The 20730-nt window shown below is 48.4% G+C and overlaps 1 long non-coding RNA gene and 1 other non-coding gene across 3 annotated transcripts in view; both read right to left on the bottom strand.

Moving 5' to 3' along the window:
* Positions 1-20730, bottom strand: part of LOC133231833 (uncharacterized) — a 164410-nt gene that overhangs the window by 37320 nt on the left and 106360 nt on the right. The window lies entirely within an intron of this gene.
* LOC133233118 (small nucleolar RNA SNORA70) lies at positions 12945-13079 on the bottom strand. Its single transcript, XR_009731596.1, has one exon. It is a non-coding gene; the product is annotated as a small nucleolar RNA SNORA70 (small nucleolar RNA).

Genomic DNA, 20730 nt, shown 5'->3' with positions numbered 1-20730 from the left:
CTTTTTTAAAATCTGAAGCAAGTCTGGTAAAATGTAAAAAACTTGGCAGAACAGGAAAGTGGACAAGGGGTGCTTGTTATTCTGATGCTAGAACTGCTCCATTAAAAAATACTGGGAGGGAGGGAGGGAGGAGGCAAGGGAGGATGAATGAATGACTCTCCTTCCTCCCTTGCTTTCAGGGAGGTTAAGTGCTCTCCCCAAGTCACACAGCATGTGATGACATATCCCCGTGGCCTCTCTGCCAGCCAGTGTTGAGTCCATCGTGCAGTTCAATCAGCCCTGCCAGGAAGCAGCTCCATCTAGAAACACATCACCTGGTTTGCTTGGGCGCACAGCCTGGAAGTTTGATCAGGTTCAAGGACTTGGACCTAAGAATGTCTACAGACTGTTCACACTTGGCTCCTGGGGTAGTCAGATGCCCAGGGAGGATCTAGTGTCTGAAGGATACCAAAAAGCATCCTCCCAGGCCAGGGCAGTGGAGCAGGGGCTTGGAGAGGCAAGCAGGCAGGTTCTGGAGAGGAAGCAGGTCCTTCTTCCCTCCCCCAGCTCCCCTCCTCTGCACACCCTCCTGATCACCTGAAACCCTGGACCAAAGAAACAGCAGACTGTGATTCTCCAAGGCCCACGGTGGGGAGGGGTCAACTCAGAAGCAGTTCTGACCTTTTCTATTGTTCTTCAGGATGTGGGCTATTTCTGGGGTGGGTGGACCACTGGGATATTCATCTCTCCAGTGAGTCTCCAGCAGGACTCTGTGAGCTGCTGCTTTAAGAAAAATAGACAATGTCCAGAGACCCACTCTGCTCCTTTCCTCCCTCTCCCAAAGCTACACACAGAATGGCCTGCCCCTCCCAGCCAGCCTTCCCAAGGCCACTGATAACTCATGCCATTTGCCTGCAGATTGCTGCTCTGGGACTGTGTTTGTCCAGGAGCCTGGTGACATCCTAAAGAAGTTGGTACAATCAGAGCCCGATTTTACCCAGAGGCTTAGGAGAGGCAGAGTCTGGTATGACCAGATTCAGTTTTAGGGCCTTAACCTTCCTGAGCCTCAAGGTTCACATCTGCAAAATGGGCAGAAATGCCAGACGTCCATCAAAGGGGCTGCTGGCCCTGAGGGCAGGCAATGTCCTCGTTGTGAAGGACTATTCTGTGTATTATGGGATATTTAACATCCCTGGCCCCAGCCCCCTGTGTGCCCCGACTCGCTGGGACAACCCAGATTCCCCAGGCAATTCTAAGTGTCCTCTAAGCCAGCACTTCAGTTGGGAGACTCTAAACTTCTTGAAGGCAAGGCCCATGTCACTGGGTCACCAGAGCCCAGTGCCCAGAGGGGCTTGATTTGACTTTGCTCCTTCCAAGAACTTTCAGCTTCCCAGGTGGCGCTAGAGGTAAAGAACCTGCCTGCAAAGCAGGAGACCCAATGAGACAAAGCTCTGTCCCTGGGTCAGGAAGATCCCCTGGAGAAGGAAACGGCAACCCACTCCAGTATTCTTGCCTGGAGAACCCCATGGACAGAGGAGCCTGGTGGGCTACAGTCCATGAGCCAACTCTTTGTGACTTTCAGTTTTAATTAAAAGAAAAGTCACCTCTGGAGCACTGATGTGATTAGGACAGACACCTAGTCCAGCATCCACGGTCCTCACCCAAGCTGTTGCCTGGCTGAGGACAAGGAGACAGGCTGGACACAGCAGCAGCCTGGTGGGGAGGTGGGGACAGTCTGCCACCACCTTGTAAGTCCCAGAGTTCAGCGCAGTGGGACTTTGGCCGACAGAGGCTGGCAGTGGGATGAGGTGTCAGGAAGTGGGGGCCAGAACCCAGAGTGACACCGCCAAGCTTTCGGGGCAGAGTGACACGACACTTGCAGTCAGACTGGCCTGACCCCACCCCAAATGGCTTGCCTTTTCCTGAGGCCCAGCCTACATGCTCCAGGCTCCTTGGCTCCTCTGCCCAGAGCGCCGATGGTCATACACTCTGTGGCCTTGGGTCCCCTTATGGGCAGGCCAGCTTCTGGGAACACACCTAGCACAAGGCCCTGGGGGCAGGACACCTTACTCCTCTGAGCCTTCTTCCTCATCTGAATATAGGAACCTGGCACTCTCCCTGAAGTCACACAGTGCTTCTAAAGATCACGGGATCCCGCCGCTCTGTTCACATCCCGACCCTTCCCACCAAGCAGCAGCTGGGCCATCAGATAACCCTGATGGCAAGTCCTGGTTTTGGAATTTACTAGCCAGCATCATGATGGGTCACTTCACGTCTTCGAGCATCTGCTTAACGATCAAATAAACAGAGTAACTATTGCTGACTTTCTTACCTCCCAGGAGCTGTTGTGACAATTAAATGAGCTAATGGCTGGAAATATTTTTGCAAACTTCCAAACCAGCGCACCCTCCCCTCTATCTGCACCCCACCCGTCTGGCCTAGAACTCTGACATGATGGTCCAAGGGGTGAGCAATGCCTTCCAGTCCATTCCTAGTGGGTCCTTCTGTGGAGACAGCTCATTGGCTCTCAAGGGACTCTCAAGGACTTTGGAATCACATTTTAAACAACAATCTGATTTCCTTTAACTAGAGGGTTTTTTTTTTTCTTGGCTATACAAAAATTTACTATTTTTTTTTTCTTTCACTTTGTCATCGTTGGCATTTTTCTCCCTTTTTTGGTGTGTGTTTTCTGTTCTAAGGATAGAAGACCCCTTAGCACGGCAAGACTGTCTTGGACCATTCACTTCTCCCCAGCTTGCCCTCCCCATGCCCAGTGAAGACTGTGGGAAGCAGAGCACTTTGCAAATAGATTGCCTCGGTCCACGGGGCAGACCCCTGGTTGGAGACCACAGGGCTGATGAGAGCAAATGTCATCGGTAAGGGACAGTCTATGCCTCTGTAACCAGGAAAGAGGATTGTTTTCAATTCACTTACTAGGAACAAATCTTTCAGCTACGTGGGTAACACACTTTGGAAAGCACAAAACAGCCTTAGTGAACTGGTGGCCCAGTGGTCCTACATCCCATGATCCCACATCTTGGAGCCTGCCAGTCTCTGAGCCCCTTCTTGCCTAGAAGCTGGGGCTGGGTGCTCCCCCTGGATAAAAGCTGCTCCCTGCAGGCAGGATTTAAAACCAGAGATGTCAGTGCTTCCCTCTCTTTAAAAGAGAGCCTGTAGCCAAAAGCCGGACAGCTTTAATTGATGCAGCTTCACTCCACTGTGCTTCCTGACGGCTCATTCTCCCCAAGACCCTGAACCTTGAAGGCCATTCTGAAGCCTCTTCCTCCATGCAAGCCTGTCAGCTTGCATCCCACTGACCCTCAGTCACGAGTGAGCACTTGGTCCCTTGAAACCCCGGGCATGAGACCTTGCTCTATTGTCTGCATCATTCTACACTTTCACATATGCATCTGGATCCTTTTCTCATCCATGCCATCTTCTTATAACGGTGAGGGCAGGGATAACCCCACTTCCTGGCACGGCCCCAGGATGCTGGTACAGAGCTGTCCCTGGGGCAGATGCTCAAACAAGCCAAGTTTCATCTCCCTTCACCTTGGCTTGACCTCCACCTTCCAGCTAGGCCAGGGCGGAAGATTCCTTTAAGAACAAGATGCAAGAGACTTCCCTGGTGGCCCAGTGGCTAAGGCTCCGCACTCCCAATGCAGGGGGGACCCGGGTTCGATTCCTGGTCGGGGAATTAGATCCCACATGCCACAACGAAGACCAGGCACGTGTGTGCTAAGTTGCTTCAGTTTTGTCCGACGCTTTGGGACACCATGGACTGCAGCCCGCCAGGCTCCTCTGTCCATGGGGATTCTCCAGGCAAGAATACTGGAGTGGATTGCCATGCCCTCCTCCAGGGGATCTTCCCACAGCCAAATTTAAAAAGAAAAAGAACAAGATGCAAATCTCACCTTCATTTACTTCACTTATTGATGCATCTCCAGCAGCTAGTACAGTGCTGGGCACTTAAACATCCAAACGTTTCCTGGATTAACGTGTAGCAGGACTGAACACACACTCACACTATACTCAGATTTAGAAAGAACACATCACTTCTTTCTCTGTAACTGATGTACCTTTCCTATGAGCCTCCTAGGGAGCCAGGCCAGCTCAGACTTAGCAACGAAAGAGATTCCATCCTACAGATTCAAGTGCTGAATAAACAGCCACTAGCTTGATGTTCTGAGGGTCTCCATACCTATTTCCACATTTCTTATCCCAAAAAGCAACCGAAAGAGGTTCTATTAGGGCTCGTTACCCCCTCTGCCCCAGAGCAGTGACCTTGGAGTCCACCTGCTCACAGAGCAAGTAAAGATGGGGACCTCCATGCAAGATGCTTCTTGTGCCAGAGGAATGGAGAAAAACTACTGCTCTCCACGGTGCCTGGCTCGCACGCTCATTGCCTTGCTATTTAGTTGTTCAGTCGTTCAGTCGTGTCCGACTCTTTGCGACCTCATAGATTGTAGCCTGCCAGGCTTCTCTGTCCATGGGATTTCCCAGGCAAGAATACTGGAGTGGGTTGCCATTTCCTTCTCCAGGAGATCCTCCTGATCCAGGCATTGAACTTGGGTCTCCTGCATTGCAGGTGGATTCTTTACCATCTGAGCCACCAGGGAAGCCCCAGCTCAACTGAGGACAAAGAAAATAAACCACGTGGATGGTGCATCATAAAGAGATGACAACAAGGAACAGCCAGCATCAGCTCCTTCCTTCACTTCTCATGGCACCCAAAGAAACACAAAATGCAGAAAGCAAGCCCACTGATATATGAGTGGATAAAGAAGATGTGATGTATATGGGGGTGGCCAGAAAGTTCGCTCAGGTTTTCCCATACTATCTTACGTGGTGCAAACCATTGTATGGACTACTACTCACCCATAAGGAAGGAATGAAATATTTCAATTTCCAGCAACATGGATGGATCTAGAGATTATTATACTAAATGAAGTAAGCCAAAGACAAATATCACTTGATATTGCTTATATGTGGAATCGAAGAAAGATGATACAAATGGACTTGTTTACAAAACAGAAATAGACTCACAGACGTAGAAAACGCACTTGCAGACACCAAAGGGGAAGTGGGAGAGAGAACCAACAAGGATCTACTGTATAGCATCAGGGAACTATACTCAATATCTGGTAATAACCGACAGTAGTTCAGTATAGTTTAGTTGCTCAGTCATGTCCGATTCTTTGCATGCCATACACTTTCTGCCTATAATAGAAGGGAATGTAAATAAAGTGTAATATATATATGTATAACTGAATCACTTTGCTGTATGCCTAAAACTAACACAACATTGTAAATCAATTATATTTCAATAATAATTTTAGAAAGATTTATAGGTGTGTAAACCATATAGAAAAAAGTGTATATAATCATATTTATAAGTATAAAATAGATACATACCATAATTGTATAGTCATTATTTATACCATAATTTTACAGTCATTATTCACAGGCTCTGTACTTCCAAATTTGCCCACTTGATAAAATCTGTCAACAACCCTCAAATCGATACTCATGATGCTGTCACTCATACACATAAAGAGAAGAGGCAACACGTTCAAGCTCCCCACCATGCCCCCAGCTGAGGGTGAACGAGGAGGTGACCCTCTGCCTTCTTGTCTCAAGGCTCATACTACAAGCAAGAGTCCTTTTCACAGTCTACTTAGTGACATACTTTCTGCATTTTTGTGCTTTTTTGGGTGATTTCACAGCTTAAAATGGCTCCCAAGTGTAGGGCTGAAGTGCTGGTAGTAGTTCTAAGAGCAAGAAGGCTGTGCTGGGTCTTACAGAGAAAATATGCGTTAGATCAGCTTCACTCGGGCATCAGTTATACAGCCATGACCCATGGTTCAAATGTGAGTCAATCAACAGTATGTTTTAAATAAGGCATCTTTAAACAGAAACATGGGGACTTCCCTTGTGATCCAGTGGTTAAGACTCTGCCTGCCAATGCAGGGGACACGGGTTTGATCTCTAGTATAGGAATATCCCACATGCCATGGAGCAACTAAGCCTGTAAGCTGCAGCTATGAAGCCCACCCTCTCTAGAGCCTGCGCTCCACAAGAGAAGCCACTGCAGTGAGAAACCCGAGAACTGCAACTAGAAGAGTAGCCCCTGCTCACTGCAACTAGAGAAAGCCCATACATAGCAAAGAAGACCCAGCACAGCCATAAATAAATATTTTTTAAAAAATCAGAAACATGCATAAAACAAGATTGTGTATTAATCAGTTAGCAAAATGTCACCAGAGGGGCACAGGCAATGAACTCTGTATTTCCCCCAGAAGCAAATGGTTAAGCATTTGTTTATACATATCTATATATTTTGGCGGCACTGCAAGGCATGTGGGATCTTAGTTCCCCAACCAGGATCGAACCTGTGTCCCCTGCAGTGGAATGGTAGAATCCTAACCACTGGACTCCCAGGGAATTCCCCAGCATTCATTTACTTTAGTATTGGTAGCAACTTACAGAGCATAGCTACCATAAATGATGAAGAAAAAAAATATATATATATACATACGGATATTCTACATCTAAGAAAAATTTGTTACAATTTTTGGCTACCCAGCAACTGAACCTCCTTCTGTAATTTAGGGAGCTTTGCCTCCTGCACCCCAGAGGTGGTGGCAGGGCATGGAACCCACCTCCTACTTTAGACCAGGATATAGGATGCAACCCAGGTACTGCCAATTGGATCCACTGGGCCAGAGTCCAGTGCCAGGGGCCAATGCAAGCAGGGTTGACAGTACCAGCCTCAGTGCCCATGGTGTCCCACACTGGTTCCAAGGTGCCATAGCCTGGAGCCTGGCTGATAGCCTGGAACCTGGGTCTCCAAATCTCTGGTCATCCTGGAGATGATCCAATATCCTTTAAATAAAGCCCTTTTCTGTTTAAATTAGCCAGAGCTGGTTTCTATTGTTTGTAACCAAGAACCATCTGTGTGTACGTGGGCATGCACAAATATATGTATTGATATTTATTTGCTGTGCGTTTGCTTATTTACAAGGAAATGGCAACAAGGAAGGTTGGTGAAAGAGGCTTGTGGAGGAGGAGACTCCTGGGCTGGGTCTGAAGGGTGGCTGAGGGTTTGCCAAGGAAACAGGAAGGAAAGAGGGGTCAGGCAGTGAAGGCACAGAGGCTGAAGAGCAAGACATCTGGGACATCACAAGACACTGGATGAAGCTGGTGAACGAGGGGACTGGGGGAGGAGAAGGTGGAAGTGGGGCCGTGCCAAGAGCCGAGTGCAGATATTGCAGGAGAGGTTGGACTGAGGCTCTCGTCCCCTCCCCTCCACCCCCAAGACCCCCCATCCCACACTCTCATCCACACCCGTGCAACCTGCTTTCACCTCCCTGGACCAACCTAACACACACAGTCAAGCCAAACAGATTCACTCCCGAAGGTAGAGGCAGCCAGGTCACTTGCCAGTTGGCCGGGGAGAAGAAGGGTTTGTTATAATGAGTTCTGGAAGTGCCCTGAAGAACAGCAGGGCCATGTTCCTCCAGGGAAGCTAAAGGAGAATGTGACCAACTCAAAGGCTGTCTTAACAAAATACTACAGGCTCAGTAGCTCAAACAAGAGATATTCATTTTCTCACTGTCCTGGAGGCTGGAAGCCCAAGATTAAGGTGCCCACATGGTCGGGTTCTACTGAGGTCTCTCTTCTTGGCTTGTAGATGACTGCCTTCTCACTGTATTCTCACACTGTGGAGGAAGGGAGAAAGAGAAATCTCTTTCTCTTCCTCTTTTTATAAGGCCAGGGTCCTATTGGATTAGGGTCCCACCCTTATGATCTTCAGTTCAGTTGCTCAGTCGTGTCCAACTCTTTGCGACCCCATGAATCACAGCACGCCAGGTCTCCCTGTCCCTCACCAACTCCCAGAGTTCACTCATACTCACGTCCATCGAGTCAGTGATGCCATCCAGCCATCTCATCCTCTGTTGTCCCCTTCTCCTCCTGCCCCCAATCCCTCCCAGCATCAGAGTCTTTTCCAATGAGTCAACTCTTCGCATGAGGTGGCCAAAGTACTGGAGTTTCTTATTTAACCTTAATTACCTTCTAAAGACCCTGTCTCTAGGTACATAGAAAGTCCCCTACATATGAACCAGTTCAGTTTGTTCCTAAGTTCAACAAAGTTAGCCTAGGTACACAGCTAACACGATCGTTATACAGTACTGTACTCTAACAGGTTTATAATACTTCCCTGATAGCTCAGACAATAAAGAATCTGCCTGCAATGTGGAAGACTCAGGTTTGATCCCTGGGTTGGGAAGATCCCCTGGAGAAGGGAATGGCAATCCACTCCAATATTCCTGCCTAGGGAATTCCATGGACAGAGGAGATGTGTCACTTTTCACATAAATAATACAGAAAAAGAAACACATACACAAAATATAAAAAAAAAAATTAATCTTACAGTACCTTGCAAAGTACAGTAGTACCAGCTATGTCACCACTGCCTTTATCCTTGCTTCTGGGTACCCTGGGCTTGAAATAAAGACACTGCACTACGGTACCCTATACAGTAAAGTATATGAAACCACAATTACTTGTAGAGGATGCACACACATGACAATGTACACCAGTCACGTGAACTAACTTACGTGCTTGGACATGTGAACGCACATTTGCCTCTTTAAAAGTTCACAACTTGAAGGTTTGTGTGTAAGGGACTTACTGTAGTCAAACTGCCAGGGGGTGGTGTGAGGGTAACGGCTTCCACATAGGAAGGGAAATACGATTTGGACTGTGGCACTGACCTTCAGTGAGCTTCCTTCAGGGGGATAGAGGCCTCGCTGGAAGTTCAGAGATCGGGGTCTCACCCCAGCCTGCTCTTAATGGAAGTGTGGCTTTGAGTGAGTCACATGCCCTCCCCAGCATCATTCAGAAAATAATAAACTCAGGTGAAGCCTCAACATTCCTTCTCTCACTAAGATTCTAGGGGCTGTCCTGGGCTCTTGGGGTTTGGGGTGGGGAGACTCTCTCCCAGTCCTACAAGTCTCCCCCCACCCCCGCCGAGGAAAGGCCGGGTCAGGAAGAGCTGGGCTGTTTTCTCTCCAGCTTTTCTAATGAATGTGCTTGGCGCGGGGACTGTTTGTTGCCATGGTGATCGCTTCCTGTGGTGCTGGGCCTGGGAGACCCTCGACAGGGACTGCAGCATCTTGCGGGTGGGGGGGCTATTGGGAACAGGGGTAGAGAGACATGTCAGTGAATTCCAGCTTGGGACAAGGCCCAGAATCAGCAGATTTTCTAGCAGCATTGCCTGAACATGGAACTTGGGGAGACACAAAAGGATCTTGCAGTTCCTCCAACCCCACCAATTCTACTGCTTTCTCTTCACAACCACAAGTAAGGGATGGTTTCTCTTCTGCTAGAGTTGACTCTTGTAGGCTGGAAGGCTCTCAGAAACCAACATGAGGAGGAGGGGTGGGTGATAAGCAGTGTAGTGAAGAATCTCGGTGCTCAACATGTGGTCCTGAGCACCAGCATCTGCTGCATCCTGCATCCCCTGGATGCTCATTAGGATGCAGGGTCTTGGGACCCACGTCAGACCCACAGAATCAGAATCTGCATCTCAGCAAGCTCCCCAGGGATTTACATGCACGTTAAAATTCCAGAAACTCTGGTTCAGTAGGAAGAATGCTGGCCCGGAAGCCAGCAGACTTGGTCCCGGGGCCAGCTTTGCCCTCTGTTCTGTGACTCTGGCAAGACATTTTTGGTTCTCTGGGATTCAACTCCTATAAAATGGAGAGGTGACAAGACTCTTTCTCTAAGATGACATTATCCTCCACTGAGAGGCTTTGCTGGGGACAAGTCAGTGCATCCTGGAGGCCTCACCTGGCTCTAGAATCCAATGATCCTAACCATGTTGCCCTAGCCAACCTGTGGGAATCGGAACCATTAAGGGGGACAAAGGTGACTGACGGTCTTTTGGATATATCTTCCCTTTTCTCCTTTGCCTTTCCCTTCGCTTTTCTCAGCTTTTGGAAACTGAGAAAGAACAGACAAATGTTCAAGGGACCTCTGTGTGATGAAACTGGGAAGTCAACAAATCTAGTCAAAGGGAAACAGGACCTGATTTTTCAGGGAGGGAGGAGGCTGTCCCTTCAGACCAGACTCCATTCACAGCTCACATCCCAGAGTAGTCCGCTCAGCACAGTGCCTCTGAAGCTCAAGTGTGCATCAGAATCAATTGAAAGGCTGGCTAAAACACTGACTGCCAGGTTCCACAGAGTTTCTGACTCAGCTGGGGCCAAAAATGTGCATTTCTAATCCAAGAGATAAGGATACTGGCAATCAACCCCCATCCTTGGGTGTATCCCAAAGTCATCTAGTTAATATAACAAGACACCGTCATTGCTCTTATCATTTAGGAAATTCCAAATGTTCTAGAAGTTCTGTGCCAGAAGCAAGAGGAAGACCAAATATATATTTCTTATCATAAATCACAGTATCACAGAAGGAAAATGCGGCACATGTTAGCACATGAGGCTGGGCTGATGTCCTTACTCAGAGGTCAGTAAAGGAGGGCATGGGGGTGAACAGGTTTCTTTCTGGAGGGGAAGGGGGGCAGGGCAGCGGGGAGGACAGCAGTCCAGGCGTGGGAACTGACGGCAGAAGCTGTGACACTACCAGGACCTGGCAGCCAGGCTAAGCAGGTGCTGAGATTCCTGAGCCATGACTCTCCCTGACCGGGCTGAGATGAAGGTAAGAAGTGCTCAGGAGTCAGGCAGCCCATGACTCCAAGTCTCTGGGAAACAGGAGCGATGGGTAGGGTGGGAACCCAGAAAGGATAAGGCTCAGTTGTGCTGAGCATATACCAGGATGATGTCACCCATAGGTGCCATTACTGGGGAAAGTCGCAAGCTAGCTCTCTTGTCCAGGAATGGGCTTTCCTCTTGTGGTCTTCCCAAGGGTAGAAGCCTGTGAATTCTAGTAACAGCTGAAAACTGAAATTTCTCACCTGCAAAGGCCAAAAAACCTGTGCTGTGCCAAGTTCATGGTGGGAGAGGGAGAGGTCGTTTCTCAGTGTCTGGAGCCCAGACGAGCTCCACATAGCGGGCAGTTTTCCAATCAGTCCTTTTTGCTCACAGATGGAAGTGGGCCCACAAACCTTTGAGAGCCAAAGGACCCTTAACAGACTACCTTGTTGACTTCTCATTTTAAAGATAGGGTCCTTACATGTGGACAGTGCCTCTCTGTTTGCAATGCGCGCTCCAGGAAAGGCTCCTCCCCTTCTTTACCCTGTGCTGAAAGGGCAGCCTTCATTAGCCAAGTTTAGACCAAGTGACTCACCACTCCTTTCCAGCCATATCTGATTGGAGAAGAGTTAGTCACCTAATCCAAGGGGAGCCAATCTATTGGCTGGTCAATGACCAATCAGATTCAGTCTTTCTCAAAACTTTGCGCTGTGAGACTGGAATGCCACATTGGTCCATTTCTGTGCAGAGAGAGAGAGAAAAGGAAAAGAAAAAAGAGAGGGAGAGAAAGAGAAAAGAAAGGAGGAGAGAAAAGGGGGGAAATCTCAACATTTCCAACTGGATGTTTCACAGGTCCCCCAAAGCCATTATGTCAACAACCAACTAGAGATTAGCCCTTGCTTGCCACAGCTAGAGAAAGCCCACACACAGCAAGGAAGACGCAGCACAGCCACCCCCCCAAAAAAAAATTTTTAATAAATCTTAAAAAATACTGAAATGTAGGGATCTCTGCTTATGATACTGAAAAATATATGTGTATAGCAATGTATGAGATTCCAAATGAACAAGTAAAATAATGGGGTTAAATGCCTGATACAGTTATTGCTCTTTAAAATGACTTAAATAACTATCATCAAGAGGATTCTTGTATCATGTTTCAAAACATAAATACCTTTAAACTTGATTGCCTGAACATTACTTCCAAGGTTTAACCTAAACCTCAGTAGGTTAAATAGTTGTGCTCTTTACCAACTTATACCAATAATATAGATAGAAAAATCAAGCTGGAAACCAGAGAAGAGAAACATAAAATTACAAGAGCTGTTCATTGGCTTTCCTGTCTTCCATGGCCCACTTATCCTCTTCAACACCACCATGGAAGCCAAAGTTAAAATTGTACAGGCCCCTAGCCTGCCGCAGCACCAAGACACAAATATTACTGAGACACAGGCCTACCCTGGAGCATCTCCTTGGCTGTTACTAGAGTCACTTCTACTCATAGTCACACACCAAAAGAAGGGTGAGGCAGCTACAATCCAATCTGGGGGAAAAGAGATTTGCTACAATGACTATATAAACGAGAACTACATATCATTTTTATCTATTGAAAGTAACAAAACATTAAAAAAAGCTATAATGCTTAATAGCGGTGCTGAAGTAGTGAATGCCATGCTCATACATTGCTGATGGAGTGTAAATTGTACAGGACTGGGAGGCGGGGAGCAATTATGTTGTATCTACAGAGAGCCTAAAAATACTCAGAGTTTAGGATTTATGTTAAGGAAAACATGAAATCCAGAGAAGTTTATGAACACAAAGATATTCGTGGCAGTGTTCTTTAGAACGGTTTTCCTGTATCTCCAGGTTTTCAGGGCTTCTTTTTTTGTTGTGGCTTTTTGACAGGAAAGTAGGCCTTACTGGTGGGCATGATTAAGGAGAGGACAGTGCCAAGTATCTCATAAGCCCAGGGCCTACCACTTGTCCAGCCAGCCACGACTAAAGAGGTATCTGACCCCACGGCCCTCTGGGGTGAGCTGCTTTTCTGCCACCGTGTTTTCAAATTTATCTGCATTGAACTTAGCAAATCACTTCTTGGAGATGTGGATTTTCTGGCAGCCAGGGAACTTGAACTTGGCCCTGCAGAGGGCCTCAATCACTTGCTCCTTGTTCAGCAGCTTGGTGCGGATAGATACCTGTCTGGAGCTTAGACTGAGGACAGCATGCCAGTCATGAATGTCCACTGGAAAGAGTTGTCTTCAAGGTCCCTTAGGGCAACCTGTACAGACAACTGACTGCATACCCCACCAGGGGGGCTGCTGTTTGCAGCCACTGCACCCTGGGACCCCACAGGGAAAAGCCCATAGTCGGCTTGATCAGCTGCAAAAGGGCTTCTGTTTCTGTTTATATGTTTCATATACCAATGGCCTACGACTGTGTCAGGCTCATCACTGGCTGTGCCCCTCCTCCTCATTCCAGCAGGATACGGGCCCGTTTTGGCCAGGGCTGTATTTCTGCTGCAGAGTAGACCTTCCTGGGCACATCTGATAAACCGATAGGACAGGCTTGCCCATGACTCTACCCAGAGAAATAACTGTATCCAACAGGGAAAAGGTGGCAGGCCCACTCAAGTCTGCTCAGGGACTGAAACTTCAGGGGTCAGAGGTCAGAGGGGAGGGGTGAGTTCAAGTCCTGTGTGAATCCCAGGCAGAGATGAGGCTGCAAATAAAAGCTGAAAGAGCTATTTCACGGGAACCTTTGAATGACATTGGTACTAAAGTTTCCTCCATTCTGAGGAGGGTATCTCAAAGCATTCCACAGAGTATGACATGAGGCCTTCTCCTCACTTCCTCATAGAGCTTAGCATGCTTCTGCCCTGGCAGGTGGTTTGAGAGTGGGTCCCAGGCTCCTCCACTCCCAGCCTGGAGGCCTCAAGTGTCTGATGTTGACATTGATGAGCACCTGGAGGGCTTCTGTTCGGATTCCCAGAAAGAAGAGACTGGAGGCCCTTCAGGCATGCATGAAAGCTGACAGTCACCCAGGAAAAAAACATTAGCAAAACATTCCAACTCTAGGAGTTTTACTATCTCCAAAATATTTTTATGACCTCCTTTTCATTTGGTCCTTCCAGCAAGGAGTTCTTCCTTTCAGTTAAGGAAACTGGGACCCAGAGGCCACCTTCTTTGCTAAAGACCATCCCTGTGGTCATCCACACAGCCCAGCATCTCTGCTTTACTTTGGCACACCACAGGGGACTGTGGGCTTCCCAGGCGGCTCAGCTGTAAAGAATTCACCTGCCTATACAGGAGATGAGGGTTCAGTTCCTAGGTCAGGAAGATCCCCTGGAGGAGGAAATGGCAACCCACTCCAGTATTCTTGTCTGGGAAATCCCATGCACAGAGGAGCCTGGTGGGTCTCAGGGTCACAAATAGTCAGACACAACTGAGCACGCATGCATGCAAGGGGCTTTATCCTGGATCCAGCCTTAGGGGAGAGGTTCAGAAAGAGGTTGCAACCTTCAGCCTAGGTCTGATTCAGGGAGAGAAGGAAACTCTTTTTGAGCCTTTACTAAGTATATTATGTTTTTAAAATCTCACAGTTTTTAAAATCTCACAACAATCTTCTAAGGTAACAGACACTCAAGAGAGCACTTATACATCTCGGACACTTCCCAGAGTACCTTATAGACATTAAGTCTTCTGACCCTTCACCATCCCTAGGAGGTGGTTACAGCAAGTACGATCACCATGATGAGGAAACTAAGCCCAGAAAGGTCAAGTAGATTGCCCACATGGCTCACAAGAGGTGGAGCCAAGATTTAAACCTGGCATTTATTCCCTGAGGCCAAGATTAATCCAGATTTACAGATGAGGAAATTGAAGCTCAGAAGCTCATTTGACACCTCCCAGTTGGGAAAGAGCAGGGTCAAGAGTCAAATCCAGAACTTCCTGCTTCTCATTCACAGTGCGTTATAGGTCCTCTTTCAGTGGAACAATGAGCAAGGCACTCGCTTTCTCTTCTCTTTTACTACCAGTGCTTTCTCTTCTCCCTCCCTGCCTCTGCACCACCCATCTGCCTATGCACAACAGTCTCTGAATACACAATGCATACCTATAGACATGTAATCAACCACACAAACCTATAGCCAAACACTTATAGACATATAATCAAAACAACAAAAAAACACAAAGAAAAAAATCTGAAAACAAAGAAAACAACATATTTCATGTTGCTTTTGCTCAGTCACTAAGTCATGTCTGACTCTGCAAACCTGTGAACTATAGTACACCAGGCTTCCCTGTCCTTCACTATCTCCCAGAGTTTGCTCAAACCCATGTCCATTCAGTCGGTGATGCCATCCAACCATCTCATTCTCTGTCGCCATCTTCTCCTCTCACCCTCAATCTTTTCGAGCAGCAGGGTCTTTTTCAATGAGTTGGCTCTTTGCATCAGGTAGCCAAAGTACTGGAGCTTCAGCATCAGTCCTTCCAATGAATATTCAGGACTGATTTCCTTCAGGATTGACTGGCTTGATCTCCTTGCTGTCCAAGGGACTCTCAAGACTTATTCTAGCACCACAGTTTGAAAGCATCAATTCTTCAGTGCTCAGCCTTCTTTAATATACTTCATACTAAGGAGCAATGTTGTGTGTGTGTGTGTGTGTGGTGTGTAAAACTGACTTTTCATCAGAAAGAATGGAGGCCAAGAAACAGTGGAACAACATCTTTAAAGCACAGAGGAAAAATTCTGTCAACTCAGAATTTTATATCCAGTGAAAATACCTTTCAAAAATGAAAGTGAAACAAAGACATTTTCAGATACATGAAAGACAATAGAATTCCTCACCAGGAGACTCATCCAAAAGAAATGCTAAAGGGAGGTCTTCAGATATGTGGTTATGCTCAATCGTGTCTGACTCTTTGTGACTCCACAGACTGTAGCCTCCAGGGTCCTCTGTCCATGGGATTTCCCAGGCAAGAATACTGGAGTGGGTTGCAAGAATACTGGAGTGGGTTGCCATTTCCACCTCTCGGGGATCTTCCCAACCCAGGGATTGAACCCATGTCTCGTGTCTCTTGCACTGGCAGCAGGACTCTGCCACTGTGCCACCTGGGAAGCCCAAGTTCTTCAGAAGGAAGAAAGAGCAAAGGAAGAACAAAGGCACAGGCAAACTTGGGTAAATATAAAAAACTATTTCCCTTTTCTTTTATACAGTTTTTTTTTTTGCTTGTTTGTTTTGGGGGACTGTGCCATTTGGATGGTGGGATCAACCAGGGATTGAACCCAGGTCCTTGGCAGTGAAAGCACAGAATCCTAACCACTGGGCCACCAGGGAATTCCCCACTTCCCTTGTCTTAAGGCGCATGTGACTGTGTAAAGCAACAATGTAACAATAAATTGTGGGTTTGCAGTGTATGTAGATGTGATATACAGGACAGCTGGGGTGGGGTCATGGTTAATGGGCCCATAGAGCTGCAAGGGTTTTATATTTCATGAGAGTACAAGTAGTCAGTCAGGAAGTGGTAACATCAAGGATGACTAATGCCCAGATCTCATCCTCTTTGTCTGCATCAGACAAGAAAAGCAAGCGGGTAGGAAGAGAAAACTAGACCAGGCAGAGAGTGGCTGCTTCGGGGGGAACAGCTGCCGGACCCGGAGGATTCCCAGACCTCAAAGTCTAGCCCAGTGAATGACAGGACCCCACGTGCCTGGGCAGGGATGGGGCCCGAGGGAAGGGGTCTGTCAGCCCCTGTGTCTGAGCAGACACACCTGGGATAAGGTGTCCTCCAGAGAGAATAGGGAGGTTCCAGTGGCCACAGTGAATCCCACCCCTGACCAGGGACTGGCTAACTCTCCACAGATGGCACCATGCCAGCTATCCAGGCTAGCTGAGCCTCTGCAGAAGACCTAGACAAAGTATTGGGGGAGCTGGGGTGGGGTACAGGTGTTCCCCCAGCACCCCAGAGTCAGCCTGTTCCCTTCATACAATATACTGAGGTGGAGCCCAAAGTCCAGACTGTGGGCTCATCACCCCAGAACCAGCCCTGCCATGCCAGCTCAGCAGCACCCACCGAGTTGGGTGCCTCCCTCCTCAGTGTCTAAGCTTCAGCTCCAGGGGCCCCTCAAGCTCCTAGACTCTGGTACCCCAGCCTCTTCCCAGGAGGTGAAAGCTGCTTTCTATAGTTCTTTTCTCCAGATTTCTTTTCCTGCTTAATATAAATACTTATATTAAATTGCCTCTGAAGAAATTCTGCCGTGATTTCTGTCTTCCTGCTGATACGGAAAGAAACAAAGGTGCTCCTCCCAGAAGCCTGCCGTGGCCCACAGGAGACAGTGTGGCACAGAGGGAAAGGCTTGGCTTTGGGCTCTGGTGGTCCCAAATTCAAATCCCAGCTCTGCTTTCATTCCCCAAGTGACTCCAGGCAAGCCTCAGCTTCTGGAACTTTCTCTGAGCCTGAGTTTTCTCACTTGAAAATAGGGTTGATAGCACAAACCTGATCTATCATTCTGTCTGGGTACAAGAGACAAAATCATGATTTGAACTAGATTAAGTAAATGGGTGAAACTATGGTGGGAAGTTTCCAGAGAATAATCAAGCGCAGAAGGTGAGAAGGCAGGGATAGAGCCTGCTCACATCTGACTGGAAACAAGATCTCAGATGCATTCAGGCTTTCTCTCTGCCTCTGAGACTGCGCCTTGGTTTGTAGAGCTGATTTTTCACCACAGACCCAGGTTCCCATATGGTAGAGGAAAATGGCCTCCAAGTAGCCTTCAGACTCTCACCCTTACAGCTTTGCCCACCGAAGAAAGGGCTCCTCCTGACTGAACCCAGCTTGGTAGTTTCCAGGGAAGGGCTCCAACTGGCCAGGATGGGTCACTGTGGCCTTGAAGCAGGGTCACATAAGGGATAACATCTGTCAGTCAGCTATATCGTATCCGGGTCTTACGTATCCAGGTCAGCCATTTCCGGGATGACTATCCCCATTTTACAGATGAACAAGCAGAGGCTCAGAGAGGAAGGAACCTGACCACAGTCATGTGGCTTTCATCTAAGTGCCAATGCTGCATATTAGGTCACTAAAAGCATGTTATTAGAAGCTTTGCAAGTTTCACAGAAAGCAGCTGGCTGGGAGTGAATGAGGTTCTGCAGAAGGTGAAGGAGCCCACATTGGCTTCATGCCCACAACAACCCTGGGCACGGGGCAGGGGTAGGCAAATAAACTTGGGAGAGCCCAGCTTCCTCCAGGGGAGTGCGTGGTGGTATTGGCCCCATTTGAAAAAGAGAAGAAAATGAAGGTTCAGAGAGGTTCGGTATCCAACTCCAGGTTCCACAGCTCAGAAGCAGGGCTGGAGTTCGAACCTGAGCCTTGTGGCTTCTCGGTATTACCCATCACAGCATCAGCGTGCCCAGTCCCCTTGGGAAATGTCGTGCTAGTGGATGGACTCAGGATTGAATGACCTGCTCTGGCTTCGTGTGCTCCGGTCTTAGATGCTAGCAGAGTACAGGTCCCCGTGGGATTGGGACATTCGAAAAAATGTGGGGAAAGGGTACAGAGAAGGGAAAAATGGTGATTAAGGGACAAAAAGGGTCATCTGGGGAAAGATAAAGACAGCTGGGGCTGCGTTGCTAGGAGAGGAGGCCCAGAGAGACCGTGGCTGAGGCCCAAGCTCGCTGGCAAAAGTCGGCACTGTCGGCTGTAGGGCTCCCCAGGCTCCGTGAGCTGCCCCTCGGCAGGCTTGCTGCAGTCATGCCAGGCCTCCCGCTCACCTGACACAGTCCTATTTCATGCTCAGGGTGGTGCGACCCCTGAAGGAAGTGGGCTGATCCCTCCAGGTGGCCACTGTTGGGAGCAGTTACCCCCAGCCACCGGCCCACAGGCAGGCCAAGAAGCCACAAAGCTTATGAGATTCAGGGAAGCTGAAAGCCCTCACCCGTCCCACCCCTCAACAGTCTGAGGTTGCTTCCTGATTCATCCCTTTGGTAAAAACACAGAAGGACAGCCTGAGAATTCAAGTACACAAGGTTGTAATCGGCTAGCAGTAAGCAGCCTGGCTCCAGTTTGGGTCTTGCTCCAGGTTTTTTGAGCAACTCTTTCAGTCACTTTCTCTTTCCGGGGCTCAGTTTTCTCACAGGTCAAGGAGTAGACCAGCTTCATGATTGTGAGAATAAAAAGTGGAAATGAAGACATACTGCAACACCCAGGTGACAAAGCTGCCAACAGAGGGTGGGAGCTCAAGAGAAAAGAGTAACAAGAGACAATGCCAGAATTCATAGAGCAGGTAAAGCCCACTGGTCCAGAGAAGGTGCCCCATGGAGAGAGTCTGGACACCGCATTTCTGCAGGGTCATGTCCAGACCCTCCTCTTGCCCTGACTCTGGCTTTTCTCCAGCCCTCTTCTCTGCCTGACCCTTCAACCACACTAAGTTACTTACAGTTTCCCAAATATGTCACCATTTCCTGTGTCCATGCCTTTGCAAAAACTGTTTTCTTGACCAAAAAAAAAAAACCTTTCCTACCCCCATCCAAACCCTGTCCTCCTGGGAAACTCCTAGGCATCCCTTAAACTCCACTTCAGTCACCTCCTCTGTGAAGGCCTCCTGATCCTTGGCAGTGGGCCCTCCTCGCCCCGTTCACCAGGGTAATTGCCCCTTTTTCTTTGTTTACTGTTGTACTCAACACTTTTTCTCAGCCCTCATCTGTGGATCTGCTGCATCTGAATCACCACAGGAGTAATTTAAAAATATTCAAGCCCAGGCCCCACTCCATGAGAATTTGACTCAGGGAATCTGGGGTGGGGCCAGGTATCAGAAACCTAAGTTGAAGCCCCAGGTGCTCGTCATGCTCAACCAGGTGTGGGGATCACTGGGGTGTGTCCCTTGAAAGCAAGGCTTGTCCTATATACTAGGGCCTGGCTCAGAGGAGTGCTCAGTGAGTGAGAAAAGAAGGAAAGAAATAAGGAAATGAAGAGGAAGGAGGAAGGAAGGGGGAGTGAGGAGGGAGGAAAAATGGTGAGTAGTGAGAGGAACAGAAAGATAAAGATGACCATGGGACTTCCCTGGTGGTCCAGTAGTTAAGAATCCACCTGCCAATATAGGGGACGTGAGTTCCGTCCCTGGTCCAGGAAGATCCCACGTGCCATGGAGCAACTAAGCCCATGCACCTCAGTTACTGAGCCCACCTGCTCCAACTGCTGAAGCCTGTGTGCCTAGAGTCTGTGCTCGGCAAGAAGAGAACCCACTGGAACGAGAAGCCCAAGCGCCATAACGAAGAGTAGCCCCCATTGCCACAACTTGAGAAAGCCCACACACAGCAACGAAGACCCAGTGCAGCCATAAATAAATTAAAAAAAAAAGAAAAAAAGATGAGCATGATTCAGGGGATGGGCAGGAAGGGGCGGGAAGCAGGGGAACTCAGAGGCAATGCTCCAGGCCCACTTCTATATCACACCTTGCTGAATGTTGGCAAAGACAGTGATTCTGGAGTCAGACCTGCCAGCGTGTGAGTCTTGGTTCCTCCACTCACCAGTTGTGTGTGCCTTAACAATTCACTCCGCCTGTCTGTCTGCTCTGCCTGTTGGTGGTAAGAGCTGCATCTGTCTCACTGATGATCTGAGGACCCAGGGACCTCTCAGGGTCAGCACTTTGCAAGCATTGTTGTGTGTGCGAACCATCTGGGGATCCTGTGGAACTGTAGATTCTGACTCAGTATGTCTGTAGTTTAAATGACCTTCCAAGTGGAGCTGGCACTGCTGCTCTGTGGACCAACTCTGGTAGCAAGGACCTAGATCAGAAGTCAGATCTGTTCTTGTGCTGTTATGTGGCAGCCTGCATGGGAAGGGAGTTGGGGGGAATGGATACATGTATATGTATGGCTGAGTCCCTTTGCTGTCCATCTGAATCTATCATAACACTGTTAATCTCTCATGTCCAACTCTTTGCAACCCCATGAACTATGCTGTCCATGGAATTCTCCAGGCCATACTGGAGTGGGTAGCCGTTCCCTTCTCCATGGGATCTTCCCAACCCAGGGATAGAA

This window comes from Bos javanicus, chromosome 19 (assembly GCF_032452875.1).
Source record: "Bos javanicus breed banteng chromosome 19, ARS-OSU_banteng_1.0, whole genome shotgun sequence".
Classification (NCBI taxonomy): Eukaryota; Metazoa; Chordata; class Mammalia; order Artiodactyla; family Bovidae; genus Bos; species Bos javanicus.
Note: the sequence above shows the minus strand (reverse complement) of the source record. Positions and strands in the feature narration are given on the sequence as shown.